Here is a 22,658-nt window from a genome sequence, read left to right as displayed (position 1 = left end):
ACTCCTCTACCTCAGGCTCATGTCTTTCTCCTGAGCTTCACACGTATGTCCAGAAGCCACTGGATTCCCACAGACACTTCACGTGGGTCCAGAAACTCCATTTCTCCTGATTCCTTACCTCACTTATGTTACTCTTAACCTCATCACTCCCATGAGCAACTCTAGCACCTACCTCCTCTTTCAAACCTGAACCCTGAGTTTTCCTTATCTCCTTATACTTCTGCCAGTACAATCAAGTTGCTCACTTCTGGTTCCTTCCTCCTAGTTACAGTCCCTTCCACATGTCCCAGGACAATGCCTTATATACCTGCTACATCAGCCACTGCCCTGTCTCCTTTCCCCTCATTGACCTGGGAGTCATTGAACTGAAACATGAACCTGAGAGCACTGAAAAGTACCTATAGCTCTGCTATAGAATGAGGTCTACATTCCTCAGCCCGCTATACAGGATCCTTCCTTTTCTGGGTCACTGCATATGTGCACAGCTCATCACCCACTATTTTGCCCTTGGACCCAATGCTCCAATCTTGCAGATCACTCAAATTCCCACTCCTTTTCATGTTGCTTACTCTGCTTAGAATGCATTTGGACTTGCTCTCGAGCAAGGAAACTGGGTAGTAATCACAGTGCTAGGTGAACTGCCATCTCTTCCTGGATTTTTTGGACATTTCCCATACTTAACACCTTCTGTCATTTCTACCAAATGTCCCTCCTCTCTACCTTCCATGACCATTTACTGAATACTGACTATGGGGCAGGCATCATGTTGAGAACTGAGCATTCAAAGCTGCTCTCAAAGGCTTGGGATCTAGTGGGAGGGAAAGGAATAGATAGGTGTCAAATGACAGACACCAGCTGCCGCCACACCATCATGAGGGCCTGCTATGGCTGCACAGTTCTTCAGGAGTTGGGTGTGAGAATGGGGTGGGGAGGAAAAAGAAAACCTGTAAGCTGTATTTTTTTTTGTTTTTTGGCCTCCACTGCATCTCATCCCTCATAGAGACTTGAAGGCATGAAATAACCTCTGAGAATATCCCAACTACAATTCCCAGAGTCGTAATAGACTGTCACAAATGCAATAATTCAAATTTTAGAATTACATAGAAATTAAAATTAATTTGAAAATTAATTTCAAAATCTGCAACTTCTTTAAAAGGATTTGTTTCAATTTGCATGACATACTTCTGAATGCCTTTCACAGGAGCCACACAAACAACAAGGTTTGCATTTTTTAAAAGTTCAATTTTGTCTGGAATAAATGATAAGAGCACACTTGATCATAGGTGTCTACACAGTTGTTCAAAGTGACTTGGACAGACTGAGCTGCATCTGGGAGAATAAGGCTCAACTCCTTCCACTTCCTATAATTCTTGCTTGGTACCACCATCCCCCACCTTTCAGGGATTTCACTGGTTTTGTGCAAGTGGATTTAAACCTCCACACCTCACATGACCTGATTTTCATCTCTCTAAGTGTTGAGGAAGGAGGGCAACTTATGCAAATTGCAACCAGCTACAGAGCCATTGTCATGGGCAAGACAGAGATATGTGGGTATATCCTCTGCCCAGGAGAAAAGAAATTTCCTGAAACACACCCAGAAAAGCTGAAATGCTATCCTAACAGAAATCTCAAATGATCAATACAAGGATGAGGCTTTTTGGGTTTCCATTGTGCTTTATTTCCAGCATTGCATGCTCAAAAACGGAGCAGGGGGAGCCTCTTGGGACAGACGGGTGGCGACTGTGCATGCTCTGACTGTCTTTGTTTCTTCCTAACTTCCTCTTCTGAAATTAACTGGAACTGATCCCTCTTGAAACCAAAAGTCCCTGAAGGAAATGTGATGATTAAGCCCCTAACATATCCCTGTCAGTTTTTCTCATCTGTAAGGAAATAGACAGCTGGCATTCCATCTTGATACAAGTTTGAAAATTGTTTCTGTGTAGACATGTCAAGGTGGTGTCCACTGCCCCTGCCAACTCCCACGCCTTTAATGCCATCCCCCAAGAGTGCTCAAGGGCAGGGCAGGACCACCAGCAAGCATCCCTGGCCCTGTCACCAAGCACACTGGTTTTCCTGGGCACACAGGGACACTAGGAAGGTCCTATCTGGGTGAAAGGTGGGGCACAGACCCCTCGACGGAGGTGGGGACCAACAAGCTGGGTTCTCCTCCTCATTAAGCCCAGTAAGTGTGTGAAAAACCTTCAAAGAAGGAAAAGAGCTTTTCAGCCCACTATCCATTACAGAAGGCTCTGGAGTCCTAAAACTTACCTCCCATATTCAAAAAACCCTCTACTCTGGCTGCATGTGAAAATCCATTTTACATGCTATTCGTGCAATAGATTACAAAGGATTGACAAGTCACAGGCTTGCCCTATCTCAGAGATGATGCAGGAGGCACGGAAGGAGGATGGAAGCCCCCAGGAATTCAGGACAGGTGATGCAGAAGGTGTTCACAGATTTACGTCTTGTAGGAAGGAGCATCCCATTAGGCCTGGAGGGCCTGGTGCCAGCTTTGCTGTTCTCATGATCTTTGTAAATGACAGCAGTGACACTACCTGGGGTTCACTGTGTTCCAGGATCTGTGCTTGATGCACTGCACACATTGTCTCATTTATTTCTCCTAGGTCACCTGTGGTGAAAACATTAATGTAATACCCATTTCCCAGGTGAATAAACTGAGGTCTCAAAAGACCAAATGACCTGACCAGCCCAGAATGTAAGAGCTGGGCCAGTTTCCAACCCAGGTCCGTGATTCCATATCCTGCAATTTTCTTTGAATCTGCATTTTAATCTATAAAATAAGATGAAAACTGCCTACATTATAGAATTATTACAAGGGTTAAGTGAAAAATATGTGTTACAGCACTCTATAAAAAAGAAAATTGTATTTTTGAAAACACTGCTATTATGACCTTGAGTCAATAAGGATGCAAAATGCTCTGATTTGAACAAACAAAAAACAGGAAGGAATCAAGCTTAAAACAGCAACCATCTATTATGCTTGCTTAAAAGCCTCCTTTCTTTGGGGCTTCACCCAATGTGCTCTTGGCCACATGTACCCCATTCAGGTTTTAAGAACTCTCCAAAACCAAGGTTTATTTATTAAATTTATAATACAAAAGATCACTTACCTGGACTCTAAAATCAACGGCTCACAGAAATTATAGATAATTGTTGTTATTCATTCTTCCTTGAATGGCTGTATGTCTCTCAGAAACTTGGAGCTCACCTTCTCACAGATTTCTTATTTGCTTTACTGCTCTGTATAAAGAATTAAAAAATTCTATAATTTTATTCTCATTTTGGTTCTTGACTTTCTTCATGGAGTTTAATTCAGAGCAAATGTAATTTATCTTACAATAGGTGTATTTTTTAAATGCAGCAAACAGAATCTAATGTCATAAATTACTTTTGCCATGAGGAACACAGCAGTAAGATAACTAGTCATACCCTGCATACAAAAATATCCTGAACTGTACCAGCCTGGTGATTCATGCCATGCTACCCATGACCAGTGCACGCGTGCATATTATTTCCACTGAAAGAAAATGCATTTTCCAGTCCTAGAGTATGGAATGATACACCAAAAATTACATCCCTACCCATCAAGAGAAAATGACGGCTTTTATCCTTTGTTCATTCTGAAAAATGCGTTTTATTCTTTACCAAACTGTTAAGTCAGTTATGTGTATTTTCTTTACTTCCAACTTTGTTTTTGCCCATCAAGAAATGTTCCTAAAACCTGGCAGGGAGAAGCACACTGACCCTCCAGTGAGGGTCCTGCATTCCCACATAACTCTACTATGCACCCATTGTGTGCCCTTGGCAACTGGGGGTGCGCTCTGAGCCTTGGTTTTCTTATCTAGGAATGAGAAGGTTACAGGAGAAGATTCTTTGAGCTTTATTCCACTTTGAAATATCAGTGACTACCCAGAGCACATAAAATACTATCTCGGCTCCTCAGAGCTAACTTTTCTGTCTCCACAACACTCTGGCCTTGCAGGATTAAGAACAGAACTGCTTGACGTGGCAGTGCTGGACATTCCACCCAATGCCCAGCTGGACATTGAAGGATCCCAGAGCCATAAGAAATCCAGCTGACATTTCACAGGGAGATAAGTGAGAAGGAAAGCTTCTTGGAGCCTTCCAAATACGCAGACACATTTTCACCACACTCTAGAATGTTCCCTATCACTCAAAAGATAAAAACATGAAAATCTTGGAAAGTCTGAATTCCTGCTTAACTTTATCAAGATGAATAACATAAATACAAAGAGGTAGTTTAGCAACTTCGGAAAAGATGTTGCTGTTTCTTAAACCTAAGTGGTTTCTGACATTTTCTTTTAGGTTGCTGACTGCTGGAATGATGTAGCAATTCTCAATGTTCAAAAGGCACATTTGATAGCAATTAACCCATGGTTAAACAGTCCCCTGATCACAGTCACTGGGCTTCCATTATAATGAAAAGCACTGTGTTAGGCAATAGTTGTCTTATTACCAAAGTTCTGAAATAAAAAACCATTCGTTGTATCTCTATAATCCAACTCCCACTACTATCAAAAGCTTACAACAAGGAGGATGTAAACCATTTTTGAACCATCTATAAGCAGAAAAGAACTGGCCTTTTTTAGAATAGTTTGCTGTGAAAGAAGATTGCCTGGATTTTATGTCTCAATAATCTGTATTGCAACATCTAAATAAACTCTTCATTACAGGGGCTGAAACTATTTGTCACTTGTGAGATATTAATACAATTAGCTTTAAAGGATGGTCTATATGACAGAAAGTATTTCTCTGGGGTTGGATTTTTCATAGAGAATCATTGTAGGAACTTTTAACATTGTATTCTCAATAATATGGCCATTGACCCATGAAATGTATTCCAGATCTATGTGCTAATGGCCCATCTACTGGTGAGACACAGCAGAGAGGACTTGGGGACAAAAAGAACCTATAAGAGTTTCTGATTCTTGAAAGTTTCCATCTTGAACTATAAAATTCAGGGGTCTTTAGAAGCCCTAGAAACTGCCAGGAGAAGTTACTACGATCCCATCGTCGTAGTCATCATCATCATCATCATCATCATCACCTTCTCTAAGGCTGGCATATTTATTAAATATTTATGGGCCAAATGCTATGCTAAGCATATTATATGTATTTGTTCATTGAATCCCTATGAAAAACCTCTGAGGCAGGTTTTTCGATTACTCCTTATTTAAAGATGGGGAAACTGACTCTCAGATATGAGGAAACTGCCCACGTTTGCAAAGCTGAGATTTTAATTACTCTGCTCCCTACCTGTCACCTAGTACCTCAAGTCCAGGGAATACAGTTCCCAAGGGCTCAGAGCATGTGCTTTATGCTTGAATGAGACGTGCGTTTTTTGACTGCAGGCGAAAGAGTGTCAACTCAAACCAGCGTGACCACAAATATGACTAATGGGCTCTCACTATGGGCTCAAAGATAGCTCCAATCTGCCATGGTCCTTATAGTTAGCAATGCCATTGAAAAGAAAGGGCCTCTTCTCCGATGGCCTGGGCCTCAGTCAGACATGAATGGGTCACTCTTAGGCTTTATGCCTATCCCTGAACTAAATATTATGATGAGGTAGATGACTGTGATGATGAGAAAGGTCTGAGGTTATGATCTGCCCAAACTAAAGGTGTCTCCATAAAGGCTCCATAAAATTGGAGGGCTTTCATCCAAAGGTAGGGCAGAAAGAATGCATAGAAAAATAGCAAATATTCATCATCATAGACTCAATGGAAGGAAGGCCAACATTGTAAAAATTACCAAGAATCCCTAGGAGTCTAGAACTTCTAAAAAAACACCATAGTTTTTTTACATTTCTATTTACACCAAACTTCTCAGTTTCTGACATGGATAATGATGAAATTAATATTATCTTGAAGAAGGTTTAGCCTACACAACTGACTCCTACTCTAAGTGGAGGTAGTTTAGAATCAGTAAAATACACCAATAAATCCTCTATATGCAGAGTCTCAGTAAATGCTAGTATCTGGCATATATTGAATAAATAAGATCTACATCTTAGTCCACTCACTGGATCATAAATTCTAACTAATTTTTTGTATCCGTGAGTATATATTTACAAGCTAGAGATAATATGATTCCAAAGTTCAATTACATCGACCTTTAACTTTTATGTGCTTCAAAATGATAGTATGCTGTCCCATTTCCACACAAGACTCAGAACTTTATTCTACAATTTAGTTCTGCAACATTTATTTCATGCCTATTATGTGTAAGTGGCAGGTGTTAGAGATTAAAACTAAATAAACATGGTCCCTACACCTGTTAGCAGGAAAGACAAACATATTAACACACAGTTTGTTATAAATGTTATGATAAAGGTAAACAAGTATGCTCAAATGGGCATCACTTAATTCAGTCTTGAAAGATGTCAAAATTTTAGGCAAAAATTAAAAGATAAAAGTATAAAGATAAAAGATAAAAATAAAAGATTGGGATACATTTCAAGTAGAGGGAACATCAAGAACAGAAGTATGAAATCATGTGACAGCATGATGTGTTCAGTCTAGGGCAGTACTGTCCAACAAAAATCTCATATGAACTACAAATACAAACCACAGATGTCATTTTAAGTTTTACAGTAGCCACTCTGAAAGAATAAGAAGAAACAGGTGAAATCAACTTTAAATTTTATTTAGCCTCATATATCCACAGTATTAGCATTTCAAAACATAACCAATATAAAAATTACTAATGAGGCAGTTCACATTATTTTTTTTAAAGATTTTATTTATTTTATTTGACAGAGATCACAAGCAGGCAGAGGCAGGCAGAGAGAGAGGAAGGGAAAGCAGGCTCCCTGCTGAGCAGAGAGCCTGATGCCCGGCTCTATCCCAGGACCCTGGGATCAGGACCTGAGCCGAAGGCAGAGGCCTTAACCCACTGAGCCACCCAGGTGCCCCCAGTTCACATTATTTTAAGAACAAATCTTTTAGAACCCAGTGTACATTTTACATATATAACACATCTCACTTTGGACTGGCCACATTTCAGAGATGTGGTAGCCACCTGTGGCTGACGGTTACTTTAAGGGATAGCATGCTCAAGGATAACAAGCTGGAGGTGAAGAGTGCCAAAAAGGTGGCTCAAGAAACAAACAGAGGCAGTCACACAGTCTTGTGAGTGCTTCATGTATGAGTCATGGGAAACCAATGAAGGATGAGTCACTTTGGAAACTACATAAAGGACAGTTTCAAAGGGAACAAAGCTAGGAATTTGATGGTTATAGGATCCAGCTAGAATGGAAGAAGTTTGAAATTAAAGTCAATGGGATGGAGATGGAGCTGGGAAGACACAGAACTATTGAAGACAAAATGTCTATAGAAGTTTGGTGAATTCAATGTGGAAATGAAGGTGTAACAAGAAAACAAGTTGAGAATGTCTTCCAAGTTTCTGACGGACATAATAAGAGAACCGTGGGAATTGAAAGATGTGGTAGGGAAGAAGACCACAGCAGGTCTGTTACTCTCTATTACATCCCATCCCACAACCTAAGTGTGTCTCTATCCTAACTCAGAGCTTATCAAGAAAAGAGGAACAGGAATGAACATGCAGGGTTATTTGCACAGATATCCCCATGAAGGCATCTGGGGGAGAAGAATTCTTCACAAATGTAAAATTCGGTATGGAGCCCAAAAGGGTAAAAACAAGATATCAAGCCCAGTTGGAGGTATTGACACATATTCTCTTCCTTAATGAAATAGGAAGAATTTTAATCACCATAATGAAGCAAGGGACCTAACATGGAAACACAGGCAAGCCCCAAATAAGAGAATGGTATACACTATGACACTGAGAATCTTTTAGTTGTTCAGCTGTTTATGAGGGGCAGGCATTAGCAATCCAGTTCCAAGTCTGCAATTGAAGAAAACACCCACCTAAGCAGGAGTATCAAAGGAAATCATCCTCCCATGACTCAGAACTGTGGGACTTTCCATCATCATCACAAGGTATATTTAATGGAATAAACAAAAGCTTCAGGGGGTATAAGAGCCAGGACCAACAGATCACAGTAGTGCCTATAGGGAACTACATCCAACTATGCACAGGAATGGCAATTGTAACCTTCAAGGAGAATTACCTAGCTAGAAGAGAAAGTGGCCTATGTTAGGAATCTAAGGGGCACTAAACAGTGAGTCACGGATCTGTTCCTTTTGGAAACACATATTTTGGGTTGAGGGGAACTTGGAAAATTCCCAGTAGGGACAGAATGGTATCTTCTTTATTCTTTTTCCTGAAAATCCAATTCTTTGGAGGGGCAATAAATACTTGGTATCGGGAACTCAGTGAATATCAGGGTAGGTTTGAAGTGAATGCTAAGCTAATAACTTAGTTTTGAGGGCATGTGGTTAGGTGCTAGGGAGGTATAGAGTTGAGTACCTCCCCCCTATCCTTAGATGATGAAAGTGAGTAAGAGACCCAAAGGAAAGAATATGGTTGTGCCTAGTCTGGGGAAGGCCACCACCTAATGGACATGTAAACATTACAAGTAGACTTTTCCACATGGGCACATACATTTGTATAGAAAGGAATATTGGGTCCTTGTGTTTTCCCGGGGAGCTACAAATAACTCATTATCCTAGATTTTATTTTAAGAAATTGGCTTAATTCATTAAAATGGGGAAAAGAGGAATATTTAAAGAATTCCCTGGAGTTATTTTTTCAACTTAAAAAGACATAAATGATGTACTAGCATGGGAAGAATCTCAACACGCTGTCACCTTCATCATGCAGGGCTCCACAGCAGTAAAATGTATTTATTGCCTTCAAAGTCAAGACTCGTTGCCATTTGTTCCTTTATAAAAATATGTAATGTTACTAAGGATACTATGACTCCACATGCCTTTGTGCATGTATGGATACAATTCACAGAACACAGTGAACCAACCAACCCAGTTTTTTCCCCTTTCAATGTCTTCCCAGAGACATTTACCTATTGCTGACCTTATAAATAATAAAAATAGCTATGTAGCTTAATTTTCCCCAAATTCTGTTTGAAGAAATCCATGAACAAAGATCCAGAGCAGTTAATGTCAACTTTTCAGACTCTGAAGCATATGAAGATTATTTTAAGTAAACTTTTTACTTAAATTAATATTTACTTAAGTTATTTTCAAATCTCAAATTTTATCCCAAGGTTCAGTTACTTACCTACTATATCCAAATATTTTGAGCTGAAACTCACATTAAATCAGATTGCCTACCAAAATTTCTAATATTTAAGTGAATGTATTAGAGGAAAAATAAGTCCTGACTTAAGTAACTTTGTAAGACTAAAGGCAAAAGAAATACACATGCACTCTACTGTAGTTGACATATGCTTTCCATGAGGGGTTAGGTTAATAACTGTGCTGTAGATTTATACTGGAATTGAACACCTAAGTACCTGGATGGTAAGCGGTGAGAACCTGGTTTCTCTATGTTGGAGAAAAAGGTTATAGATAAGCAAGAGGAGAATAGAGTGGTCCATAGGATAGTGGATGAGAATTGGAGACATCAGTTTGAACTCTCTTTCCCATACTTTCAGATATACCTGGTCATATATAGAAATTGTTTCTAGGGGTGCCTGGGTGGCTCAGTGGGTTAATCCTTTGCCTTCGGCTCAAGTCATGATCTCAGGGTCCTGGGATCGAGCCCTGCATCAGGCTCTCTCCTCAGCAGGGAGCCTGCTTACCCCTCTCTCTCTGCCTGCCTCTCTGCCTACTTGTGATCTCTGTCTGTCAAATAAATAAAATATTAAAAAAGACTGGAAAAAAAAAGAAAATTTTTATAAAGTTGAAAATAGAGCTACCCTACACCCCAGCAATCGCTCTACTGGGTATTAACCCTAAAAATACAAATGTAGTGATCTGAAAGGGCACGTGCACTCGAAAGTTTATAGCAGCAATGTCCACAGTAGGCAAACTATGGAAAGAACCTAGATGTCCATCAACAGATGAATGGATCAAGAAGATGTGGTATATATACATATAGTACAACACTATGCAGTCATCAAAAGAAATAAAATTTTGCCATTTGCAACAACGTGGGTGGAACTAGAGGGTATTATGCTGGACGAAGTAAATCAATCAGAGAAAGACAATTATCATATGATCGCTCTGATAGGAATTTGAGAGGCAGAGTGGGAAGTTTAGGGGGATGGGAAGGAAAAAAATGAAACAAGATGGAATTAGGAGGGAAACAAATCATAAGAGACTCTTAATCTCATAAAACAAACAGGGTTGCTGGAGGGAGAGAGGGTATGGAGAGGGTGGTTGGGTTATGGACATTGGGAAGGGCATGTGAAATCATTAGTGCTGTCAAGTGTGTAAGCCTGACAATTCACAGACCTGTACCCCTGGGGCTAGTAATACATTATATGCTAGTAAAAATAATAAATAAATAGAAACTGTTTATAGGTAAGTTTAGATACATGGTTTACTACACATGCACATATCTTCTCCCTTTGCTGAGACTGAAAAAACTCAAGCAAAGATACCCCAGTAACAACAAGCACATGCAACATCTAGATCTTGGTTTTCAGTACTGTTCTTCAATGAAAGGAACCCAGGCTCAATGGAGAAATGGCTGATTTGAGACCTGGGGCAAGAGAGATACTAGATGGGGATGGATGAATCCATACATGGGAAAAAGTTGGAGTAAAGTTCAGCAATAAAATACTGTGATAATTGGATCTCGACTCCTCAAAGTTTAAAATAAACATCCATGAGTCCCCACTAATATAAACAAATCGATGATTGAATAAATGGGGAAGAAGAGACAAATATTCTATGCAAAAGAATTCCAAATGATCCATGTAGATACTTCAACCTGTAGAAAGCGAGTATAATTCTCCGCTCCTCAGATGTGGGCTGCATGCTGTGACTTCCTTCCAAAGAAGACAGTAAGGGAAGGAGAGTAACTTTAGAGTGAAAAAAGCTGACAGACACTCCCCAGTCAGGTGATCAAGGTCAACAAGATAAGTCATGTTCATAGTGTGTAACCTTGGTATGATGTGATGAAAATGACAATTTGTCTGTGCCAAAACCCCATAACACCAACTTAATCCTGAATAAAACATCCAACAAACCCCAATTAAGAGGCAATCTGCAAAATACCTGACCTATTCCTCTGAACTGTCAAGGTCTTCAAAACAAGCAGTCTGAGAAAATGCCGCAGCTGAGAGGAGCCTCGGAGACAGGATGACTAAATATAATTTGGCATTCTGGATGGGATCCTGGGACAGAAGAGGTGTGTTTGATAAAAACAAGGAGAACTGAAATAAGTATAGACCTCAGCAATAATGTATCAAAGGTTCACTAATTGTAAAAAATGTACTATCTCAGTATAAGACATTAGAAAGAAAAATTGGAGATGGAGTATATAATAACTTTGTATCATTTCTGATTTTATGTACATCTAAAATTATTTTAATTGTGTTTATCTTAAAAATTTAAAAAATTAACTATATGTATCCACATGCTATAATCTAATTGATAAATTGTTTCTCACAGAGGTGTGAGTAAATTCTAAAAATATTTTATATGTATACGAGGGTTGAACAAATAAATGAATATGGTAGATAATAGGAGCCAAATTTCTCATCATCCAAAAAAAGTTACAAAAAATCAAGTCTATCATTAATCTTCTCCTGCTGGATCAGAGAAATGAGTATAAATTTATGCTTAACCTAATATATACATATGAATGGATACAGAAATAATTATAAATATATGTGTATATGTGGGTTAATATGTACATATATTTCCAGCTTTATGTGTTGGGAAAGGGACACCCCAAAAGCAACAGACACAACTGCAGTCAGAGCTTCTTGGAGAAATAATTGACTATTAGCCTGGGACAGGGGAAGTACGAGATGATACTGAGCATCTTACAATGCCAGAAATCAAGGAAATTCTCAGCAAAATTGAATAGATGAGAGCATGCCAAAGGGAACAAGGTGCCAACCCAAAAGTCCTCCCAATGGCCAAAGCTAGAATAATCTGAGCAAACTAGTCAACATAGTGTTGGATTATAGCCTGAAGAATAAAATATATGAGTCCATACTGATTAAAACATATAATTTAATGAATAAATAAATGGTATAGAAGAGAAATTTCCCTTCCAGAAGAATTCAAAATAATATATGTAAATCCCTCTTCTTTAAGGAGATATAGCTTAATGATCCTCTTTCAGCATGATCTGGACTTAAGTCGCTCACTTCTAAATAGTATATGGAAAGAAAGTGACGGTAGCTCACAGTGAGGAACATTGGCAGACAACCCCTTAACCAAGTGACTGACATTCACCTCATCAGTGATAAATCATATTCATGTCATGTTTTCCTGATATAATATGAGATGGGCATTTCACCTCTGTGGTGTTCTTTCCAAAAATGTGTAACCCCAGTCTAATCACAAGGAAGCATCAGACAGAACCAAACAGAGAGCTATTCTGGAAAATACCTGACCAGTTCTCTTCAAAACTATCAGGATCACGGGAAAAAAAAAAAAAAAAGTTTGAGAAGTTGTCACAGACCAGAACGCAGAGGCATGATAACTCAATCAACATGACTATCTTCCTCAAATGCTCCAGGTCTTTGCTTCTCTATGCTATCCACTCTCTTTCCTCTTCTATTCAATTCCTTACCCATCATACACACACACACACACGAACACACGGTGCCCAGTTTCAAACTCAGGGAGTCCAACCTCCAGATCAATACTTATAACCACTGTGCTCTGCTGACTAATATAACTCTCAAATACAAAATCCTAGGCATGAAAGTTGACTGGGGATATGAGGAGTTTTTCTGGGGCTCTCTGAATCCTTATCTGGGGACATTGAGGAGAGGCAGGGGTAAGCCTGGACTAAAGGGAGGAGGCAGATGCTGTCTGGCTTTTCCTCCCCACCTAGACACCCCTGTGACCAGTTTGGAACCTGAGGTCCCCACCAGCATCCCTCCCTGTGAGAAAGGCACCTAGAAATAAAGCAAGTACCACCCATCCTCAGCCAGAGAAATGAGGTCTGGTTCCTATGGTATGCTTAAGCTAGTTCTCTAGGGGCCTCAGGCTCTGAGCTATGCCAACCCCTCAGGGAGACATCTGTCCATTATGGTGGCAATCATCATTTCTCTGCTTGTGTCATAGATGCCATTTGGAGAGAGAAACAGTATCAAAGCACATGCCTGACAACGTTAAATGCAGGGCAGAGCACAAAGGCAAATGGTGCCATAGAGTGGGTAGTTACCTTAGGTTATTTTCTCAGAAAGACCTCTCCCAGAAGGTGCCTCCTGGATGGCAGAAGGACCCAGTCATGACAAGGTGAGGGCAAGAGCATTCCAGAGGAACAGCCATCACAGAGGGCCTATGGTGGGGACCAGCTTGTATTCCAAGAAAGGGAAAAGAAATCTATGTTCAAGCAGGAAGATAGGGGCAGACTAGAGCTTGGAAAACCAGGATAAAGCAGACCAGCTTAATCCATATTTGAGAAAATTCAGGCCTACTGTCCAGGGTGGCTCTGTAGTCTGATCAAGATTTTAAAGACCCTCTGGCAGCTATATGGAAACTGCACTATAGAGGGCCAGATGGAAACAGGGAAACCACGTGGAGACCTGTTGCCAGTCCAGGCCAGACAGGATGAGCAGGGCTGACAGCAGTGGGGATGGGTGGAGAGGATGCTTGGTGTACTTGAGGCCAGAGGAAATGAGGCTTGTCAACGGACTGGACGTGTGGGAGTGGGGACGGAAGGCATCACGGAAGCTTCTATTGTTTCTACTTAAGTGAACCGAGTGGGTGGTGGTCTCATTTCCTGAAATGGGAATTCTAGAAGGGAGGAAGGGTGGTGGCAATCAGGACTTAGGCTATATCTATATTGACTTTGAAATTCTTACTTGATATTTTAATGGAGGTGGCAAGAAGGCAGGTAGATGTGCAAACAGGGGGTTCTGAGGACAGGCCAAGGATGAATAAAAGGATTTGGAAGTGGTTGGCTTCTAAGTTAATTTTAAAACCAGGATGTGGATGGGACCATCAGGTGGATGTTCTGTGTGGAAGATACATAGGGCCCAGGCCAAGTGAGATTTGCAGAGGGAGGGGAGCTACAAAAAAAGGCTAGGAAATGGCACACTGAAAGAGCGGACCACCTGGGATAGAGTAAGGTTGTGCAATGAGAGTGAAGAAGACACTTCCAGGAAAGCTTCTCACCCTGGCCTTTCCCAGAATCCATCCTGGGTGTAGCAAGAGCATGTGTGCAGGCCTTATCAGGTTACCTAGACCTCCCGGGCAAGAGGACTCCCAAAGAACCAAGACCAGCCAATCAGACTGCTCTCTCTACAAGCATTTCAATCAAAGAAATCTCTCTGTATAAAAAACAGAACTTGGTGGCTATTTGAAACTGTTTTCCTACTGTATGCCCTGGCCATTCTCTCCAAAATGTAGGCTTGCATTTCCAGTGGGCTATGTGTTGTTCCATGGCCTTCCAGCCAGTTGTCTGCCACCCAACGCTCAGTCTGCAAGTGATGGATTGTTACCTTGCAGTTTCACCACCATAAAGACTATCGAAGTCCTCAGTGATGGCTCTCTGCTCACTGATTTTCTGTAGCACATTGTGTCTTCTCCCTTAAAGTCAGTCATAAACATTAGCTCATCCAACTTTCCGGCTTAATGAGCTTCATACTCAAAAAGGAGTTCAACAGTTTTGGAAAGTGAATTAAAGCAGATTTTCACCTACTGGCCTGCATTCTATCGCAAATTCCTATCTGAAAGTTTCTGGCCTTTAGGTGTCCCTGGATGCTTTTCAGGATGTCGCTGAGGCCCTAAAACCCAGATGACATTGTGTACTGATGTTCATAGATGTATTTTCTGGGAGAAGAGTGCAGAGATTTATTGTAATTAATAGAAATATGTGACATTTTTTTTCCCTAAGCAGCATTTCAGTTATCGGATACTAATCTTATTTCCTCCATAACTGGCCATAAGTAATTCTCAGTAAAGAGCCATCACTTTTTGAACTTTGTGTTGTCCATGTTCCCTAATGCAGGACCACCTATGTGGCAGGCATGATGCTGACTTGAACACACATGTGGCACATCACTTTCTCCAGGGATCTTGCTCTGCCGCATCTTTGGTTCTTCTCACTGTTGAGTTGTGAACTCCTGCGTGACTTTGGTCCAGATTCCCCAATTCTCCTAACTAATTTTCAAGGAGATGCAAACATTTTGTTCAAGACTAACCCTGAAAAGTCACCTCAAACCCCAGCCCTGTCCTTCAAAGGTGGACAACCCAAGAAGATTACATCTCTGGTACTAAAGTCATCTGAGAAAATGGGAAGCTCCAAAATGGCATCTCTCTGGCCCCCACCTGAACCCCATTCAGGGCTGCTTGGTCTTTTCACTGACCTGTATACAGCATGGTAGTATCTTTTATGTCCTGAGTTATGCAAGGCACCTGCCACATGTTTGTACTGTTACAGGTACCGCTGACACAGCTATGAACAGAACAGACAAAGGTCTCTTCCCTAATGTACTTTATCTTCTAGTGGGTCAATAAAGAAGCAAAATAAGAATATATAGAGAGAGTAAATAAAACAGTGATAAGTGCAAAGGAGAAAAATAAAACACAAGACAATAAGGTTAGAGGCTCATTGTAAACATTTTCAGAGCCCATGCGATATGCCCAATGTGCTCTAAATATTTTGAGTAAGTTTGCTCAGGAAAACCCTGAGGCTGGTATCTCTACGGTCCCTGCTTCCATCTGTTACAGCTGAGGCACAGAGGTGAGTACCTTGCCCAATGGCTGCAAGGATGCAAAAGAGAGCAGGGCTGCAGGAAGGGAAAGGCTTGGATCAGGCAGCTTAGAAAGGCCACCTGGCACGCTCAGGGAACGGAATGCCTGAACTTGGCAGGTGCTTGACATCTTAAAGTTAACTGGAAGTATAGGGTTGGAGAACCTGTTCACTCATGGAAGCCAAGGTTAGTTTGCCCACCAAGTTTTTCCCTATATACTCACCCTGGTTGCTTTCCAGAAAAGAAAAGGAGATATTTGTTTTTTAAAGTGGGAGTGGGTGGTTAACAAGAGCTAATGACGACAGAATGATGATCTTAAAACATCCTGTTAGATTAGGTATTGACTGTTTTTTTCAACTCTAAAAAGGAGAAAAAACACAAGATAACTAATGAGAAAGAGATTATGCAGAATTTGAATCCTATAAAAACCTAATACTTGCGGAGCAATTAAATTTAAGGAAAATAAACAGTGGGTAGAGTAAATTGGTAACAAAAGGCTGGCATATGTTTATCTAGAAGATGGGAAGAATTGTTTCCAGAACAAACTGTTTGGAATGAGACGTTCCACAGCTTGAACCATAAACTAAGATTTACCAACTATGAAAAAAAATTTAAAATACTACTTTCCTTAGACTTAAAGAATGAGAAACTTTAAAAATTTTAGGGAACAAAGGAACTGGAAGGACAATGGCTGTGTGAGTCACGGTCTTACACAGGTTCAATAAAACAATGGGGGAAAAAGATTGGTCTATTTAGAGGGATTCACCAAACTCCGTCTCAGAAACCAAGAATCTTACTAAAATCATGTCTGATTGAGAGATAGTTATGGGGGATGCCAATTCCACATTTCATATCTGTATGCTTTACCGCATAATGTCAGAGCCCCCTGGAGATGGGGTATGAAAAGAAGAGCATGACTGGGGAGAGATGGGAAGGAAAGTGGTCTTGGAGCAGAGCCAGATAATGTGGAAGTGATTGAGATTTACCAGCATAATTTCCATAATTGCTTTTGGATGCACAATAGCTCAACAGTGTGCCATAGATTCGCATTTATTAGTGTTCTGGGGTTATGATGCTTTCACAGAAGATGGCTGCTCTACTGCCCTTGCAGTAATTCCTGGAGTTCTCCTCAAGAAGCATTGTAATAGAGATGAACTCTTCTGCCCCCATCTATACCGTGTGCTGTGTGAGCTCCATGCCTCACACCTGCACCACTGTGTGCTGTTGGTCACCCACTTACCTCATCTGTGACTATGGCAAGAAAGGACTGTAATAAGGGTCCCTTGTTTTCTAGCTCAGAAAGGAGACCTCAAGCAGTGCAAAAATCAAGGAAGTACCAAAAAATGTTAATCTTAATATGAGCAGTGAAACCCACTGTGTAAGAAGTGATCAACTCTGGCCTGTTTCCCTTTCCTCTGAAACACTGAACTACCATGTTAAATAGACAACAGGTGTGTATAACCATGCAGCTTTTCACCTGAACCCACAATGAATGAAAACTCATGCAGGCACTATGTCCTGCTGATGGCCTGGCCACACCGACTGTCCCCAGAGATGCTCAGATTTCATCTCACGAGGGTTCTGCCCATTCACCAAGCCTCTGTGTCAGCATGGAGGTAACCTGAACAGGACCATGGAGGCAGCACACCACAGACTGATGATCTACATCTCTGGATGGAGAAGAGAAACGTCAAAAATGTGACTCACAATGTTGTTTTATGATTTCCACAGAGAGCATAAAGTGAAAACTCAGAGAAACTCTCCTTAAACAGGATGCCAACTACACCCTCACTGGGCCCAGGGCAGAAACCAGAAGCCTACTGTGGACATCTTCCCACTGAGACTGGACTCAGTCCTCAGTCTTGAAGTCTTCCCCTACAGGACACTCCAGGCAGCCCAGGCAATCATCCAGGGTTGAATTCAAGACAAAATCTACTCACTGTCTCTGTCCCCTTAGGGAAAGAAAAAAGAAGAGAAGAGCTGAGTTCCAGGGTTGGTTCCAGTGCTTTCCAGCTGTGTGGCCTCAGGGAAGCAAGTAACCTAGGTAGGGCCCGTCTGATCTGTAAAGTGCTGATGTCAGTAGATGCTGAGTATTCTTACACAGAGCAGCGGGCAGTGAGACTATATGAGGAAGGATGTGACAGGAGGGGCCTGCCAACTGTAAAACCACACACCAATATAAAGTGGTTTTATCATCCTGACCATCCTCACTTTAATTTGTGGTCAGTCTCCCTGAGGCCAATGAACTATGTGTTTTTGGACAATGAAGCCACCTAAGTTTGTTTCAGGTGCTCATAATGATGTGGATGGCCACCACATGGAAGGAGTAGTTTGGTTCAATACAGTTCAATAATTATGAGCATAGAATCTGGAGCCAACCCACCTGAGCCTTAAACCCTAATTTACTACAATACTAGCTGAGAGCTAAACCTCTCAGTTTATTCCTCTGTAAAATGGGGGTGACAAATAGTGTGCTATTGGGAGAAATAAATTGGCTAACATTTATAGGGCACTTAGAGAGGTACCTGTCATACAGGAAACAGGCACTCAGTATTAGCTATCACTGTTATTGTTGTAGCTGGCACTAACAGGTGAAACCACCAGCTTCAGGAGCTACTGAAGTAGCAAGGCCAGGAAAAGTCTCTGAAAGGAGGGAGTCCAGTGCTAATAAGTGTTGAGCCATAGCAAGAGCAATAAGCTTCGACGGAGAGTTCCGAGTCCAAAGATGGTCATGAAGGAGAATCCACTGGGCCCAGGGAGGGACAGGTTGTGAGTCTTGAAGCTACAAACAAAGGGAGGAAGATGTGGGGGGAAATCTGTGTTTCCAAGGCCCACAGAATGGGGACTAGAATATAAAGGACTAGAATATAAAGACTTTGGAATGCCTGGGAAGCATGTCCATGAGAATCTGAACTTTTTTTTTTTTTTTTTTTTTTAATTTTGAAAAATGGTGCTATATTGTTGCTGAGTTGTGGTTTTCAGTTACATAATATCTGATAAGTGTAGAAGTAACATGAGCGTTACATGACATGAGAAATGGTATATAATTAAGATATTTTTAAAAGTACAGATAAATACAAATTTGTAAACATAGCATTATGGAGGAATAAAAATAAATGATAGCTACACACTCTAAAGTGAATAAATCTTGGAAAGTTAATAGAGAAGTAAAGCAAGGACAGTGCAAAAAGTATGGTACATTTTTATGAAGTTCAAACAGTCCATCTACGGTTTCACAGAGAATCTGAACTTTTGATTCTTCTCAAATTCAATTCTTCCTATCAAAAGAGGATTCACCTGAATCCTTGCTTCTTTCTATATCTCCCTGCATCACAGCTCCTTCTAAGGACCCCCAGTTTCATCTTTAAGTGATTTATGAAGGCTAGGCTGCTACCCAGAATTTCCACTGTGAATCAATCTCCCTCTAAGACAAACACTAATGCATAAATCAGAATTCTCTGACTCAGAGAAGTTGATATGATAGGATGCCTTTCCAACACATCATCCCAGAAACCCCTTACCGTCTCTCTTTGTGTCCTCTGCCACAGCTACCCCACACCATACTGGAGGGTTTTGCTGGATAGGAGCTGTACCCACATATCTTCACAGAAACACTGGTTTTACTTATTGATTTTCTTTGCATCCCAGGAGACAATAAAAATGAAGTGAAAATGAACATCTTATGGCAAAAGACAAAGTACATTTGAATACACTTATCTCATGGAAGCATACCTCTAATTAGCTGAATCATTCCTTAAGCAATGGTAAGGAGAGACTGTAACAGATCTGAAACTCTGATAGGCTTTGTCCAATCTGGCAGTGGATTCTTAAATCTGAAATCATCCGCAGCAACCACTTTTAGAACAGGGCCAATTTGCAGACCTAAATTACTTCTGGCTCCACAGTAGCATCTGCCCATGAAATAAGTTCTACCAAAAGCTGCAGCTCTCCAGCAGCAATTATCTAGAAAGGCCTCAAACTACATTTCTGCCATTCAAAACTCTTTTCCACAATTGCCAACCATCTTGCCTGTTAGCATGCCTGTGAGAAGGATAGGCTGGCAGTTACAGTGTTGAATTCCTAACTGAGGTCATTGTCCTTGAATACTTTTGGACCATTAGACATAACACCAGTGAAATGGACACCAACTGCATTTAGAGGTATCCAAAACCTGCCATCTCACAAGAGAAAATTCAGCATGCCCTCAGAGACCCAGGTCTTGATGCTTATCTCAGTGATTTCTAATTCTTATTTGCAAACTCCCAGATGAGGAATTGATGGTCTTTCCCACAAAGAACTGGATGGGAAGTGATAATGACTCAGGGAGTGTTTTTGTGACATGGAATCAAACCCATTTGTTAATCACAGATGAATATCCAGGAAGACACTAAGCATATAAATTAAAACAGTGATCAGGCTCCCTCCACAAATGTATCCAAGTAGTTCACCCCTGGAAAGTCTCCTTCCCGAAAACATTCCCCAAATGGTACACCTGGGTCCTGTTAGCCATGCTTGTTGTTGATCCACTGGAAATGCCTACCACCATGTTTCAATATGGTCCCAACAGTTATTATAAAATGAGTCTTATCTATAGAAAATGTAGATGACCTGTTAGCAATGAAGAATGGATGCATAGTTCACAACCTAACATGAGAAGACTAACCACAAAATACTGCAGTGGTCCCAAGCTCAAGCATTGACATCTTTTACCCCAAGAATTCTTCATGGTGGTTACTCCTCAATTACATGTGACACAGGCTCCATCAAGGCTGAGACACTGTGTGCTCTCTTGATTAAAGCAAGCCCATGGGCAACAGGATAGATTCCTAATCCCTAGCTTATTTAAACTAACATATACGAACAGGAAAATACAGAAAACAGATCTGCCAAGTCCTTGAACAATATTTCAGTTTTCTCATGCCTCAAAATTATTTTCTTATGCCAAGGCTGTTATTTTCTCCCAAGTGTTTCTTACATGAGGGCAAAATCAATGTAACTTTTCCCATACCTCTTCATCAGGTGGTTTAAAAGAACTTTCTATAAGGGATAGTCATCAAACTCCTGAGCTCACCCTGAGGTCAGTAGATTTGCATTTGCTCATCCCAAACTATTCATACAGAGTCACATTAATTTCCATTTACCTGGCAAGCAAAGTTTTGTCCAACAGTCATTCCTAACCCTGCTCTTACCCTACTGAAGTTGGTGAGAAATAAGTTGGATGTTTCCATGAAAAATTTAGAAGGCTGCAGATATCCAGGACAAGAGCTGAGGGTATGTTAGGGAAGTCCAGGCTTATTATGAAAACAGTTTCTTGTTTAGACCAGATGACCCAGAAATTTCAGGCCTCTTTGATGGCTGAACATAAAAAACACCAATGGATTTAAGTCCTCTATCATCTGAAAGAGCAGAGCAATCCAGCAGCTCCATTCATTACAGAGTGGGATTAAGAACGAAGCAACACCGATATCAACAGATCCTTGGGACAAGAGAACAGCAGCCTGGTTTGGTTTTCAACTGCCCACGACAAGAGAACCGACAACGTAGGAGTACATCAAGTTCAAAAACTGTACAGACCAGCAAACATCATATTGCACTTGTTATTACATTGTGAAAATTGCATCTTCTGTGTTCTTTTAAGGAGTATTGTTCAAAAAGCTAAGTTTGTTATGGTATCTCCTGGAAAGTTTAATTACTTGAAATTTTGGTCATAGTTTTCTTCCTCTCTGGGCTTCCCAGCAAGGTTAATCTTAAATATAGAAACTTCCCTTCCCTGTCCTCCCCAGTTCTCTTCTCTTTCCAAATCATCCAAGTACATGGTTAGGCTCCAGTTCTGTTCTCAGCAAAGTATACAGTCGTCCCTGCCAGATTTCCTGCAGCTGCCTTCCCTGAGTGCATCTGCTGTAGAGCTTCCCTACTTGAAAAGTATCCCAGAAAGCCTGGCCTCATCTAATTCCCAGAGAAGATCCCAGAATCTCTGAGACAACAGATAACAGCTGGTCCAGCAATTGTTGTCCAAACTTTTAAGGCTACAACTGGCAAAACATAAGAGTAAACTCAGTTAAGGCAGAACATCTTGCCTGAGGGGCTCTGGACAAAGACAGAGTGCACAAGAGGGTGAGTGGTTGTGGCAGAGGATCCAGTGGCTCCCTGGTTCAACCCTGCACCCTTGCCCATCCCTAGTGCTAGGCATCCGTGATATCATAATCATTTCCATCTTGGTAACTACTACCATATCATAAACACAAAATTATGACTTCATGGGAGGATAAGCCAAATGAGAAGCAGAACTTTGAGGGAAAGTATGCTTGTTAAAGCAAAACTATTTTCAATAATTGGAAGAGGGATTTGAGAAACTAATTCTGGCCAAGAACCTTTTTGTTGTTGTTGTTGTTGTTATTAAAATGTTCTCAGCATTAGAGCTATGTCCAAACCAACACTGCTGACATATATATGACAGTCTGGAATAAATGAGCCTCCAAGAAACTGTCTGAAGAGCAAGACAGGAGGCCAGAGGCCACCCAAGTTCCTCCAACAGAGTCCCTTGAATCCCCAGAGACCACTACCTTCCTACCACATAGGTGGGATCCATTGCCTTCTGACTTTGAAGTAAAAGGATATTTATTTTCCTGAGGCTATTTCTTACAGTGGAAAGCTGTTAATTTCCACTGATGAACACTGACAGACCATTTGATTCATCTCTGAGTAAAATTTAGGGGCTAGAGTTTCCAAAATGAAGTGGCAAGAGGACGGAGCACAGTCTAGAAAGAGGCAAGAGGACGGAGAACATTCTAGAAAGGCCACATGGCACTTGCTCATCAATCACCAAACTCCTTCCAGACCA

The sequence above is a fragment of the Mustela nigripes genome, chromosome 3 (assembly GCF_022355385.1).
Source record: "Mustela nigripes isolate SB6536 chromosome 3, MUSNIG.SB6536, whole genome shotgun sequence".
NCBI lineage: Eukaryota > Metazoa > Chordata > Mammalia > Carnivora > Mustelidae > Mustela > Mustela nigripes.
Note: the sequence above shows the minus strand (reverse complement) of the source record.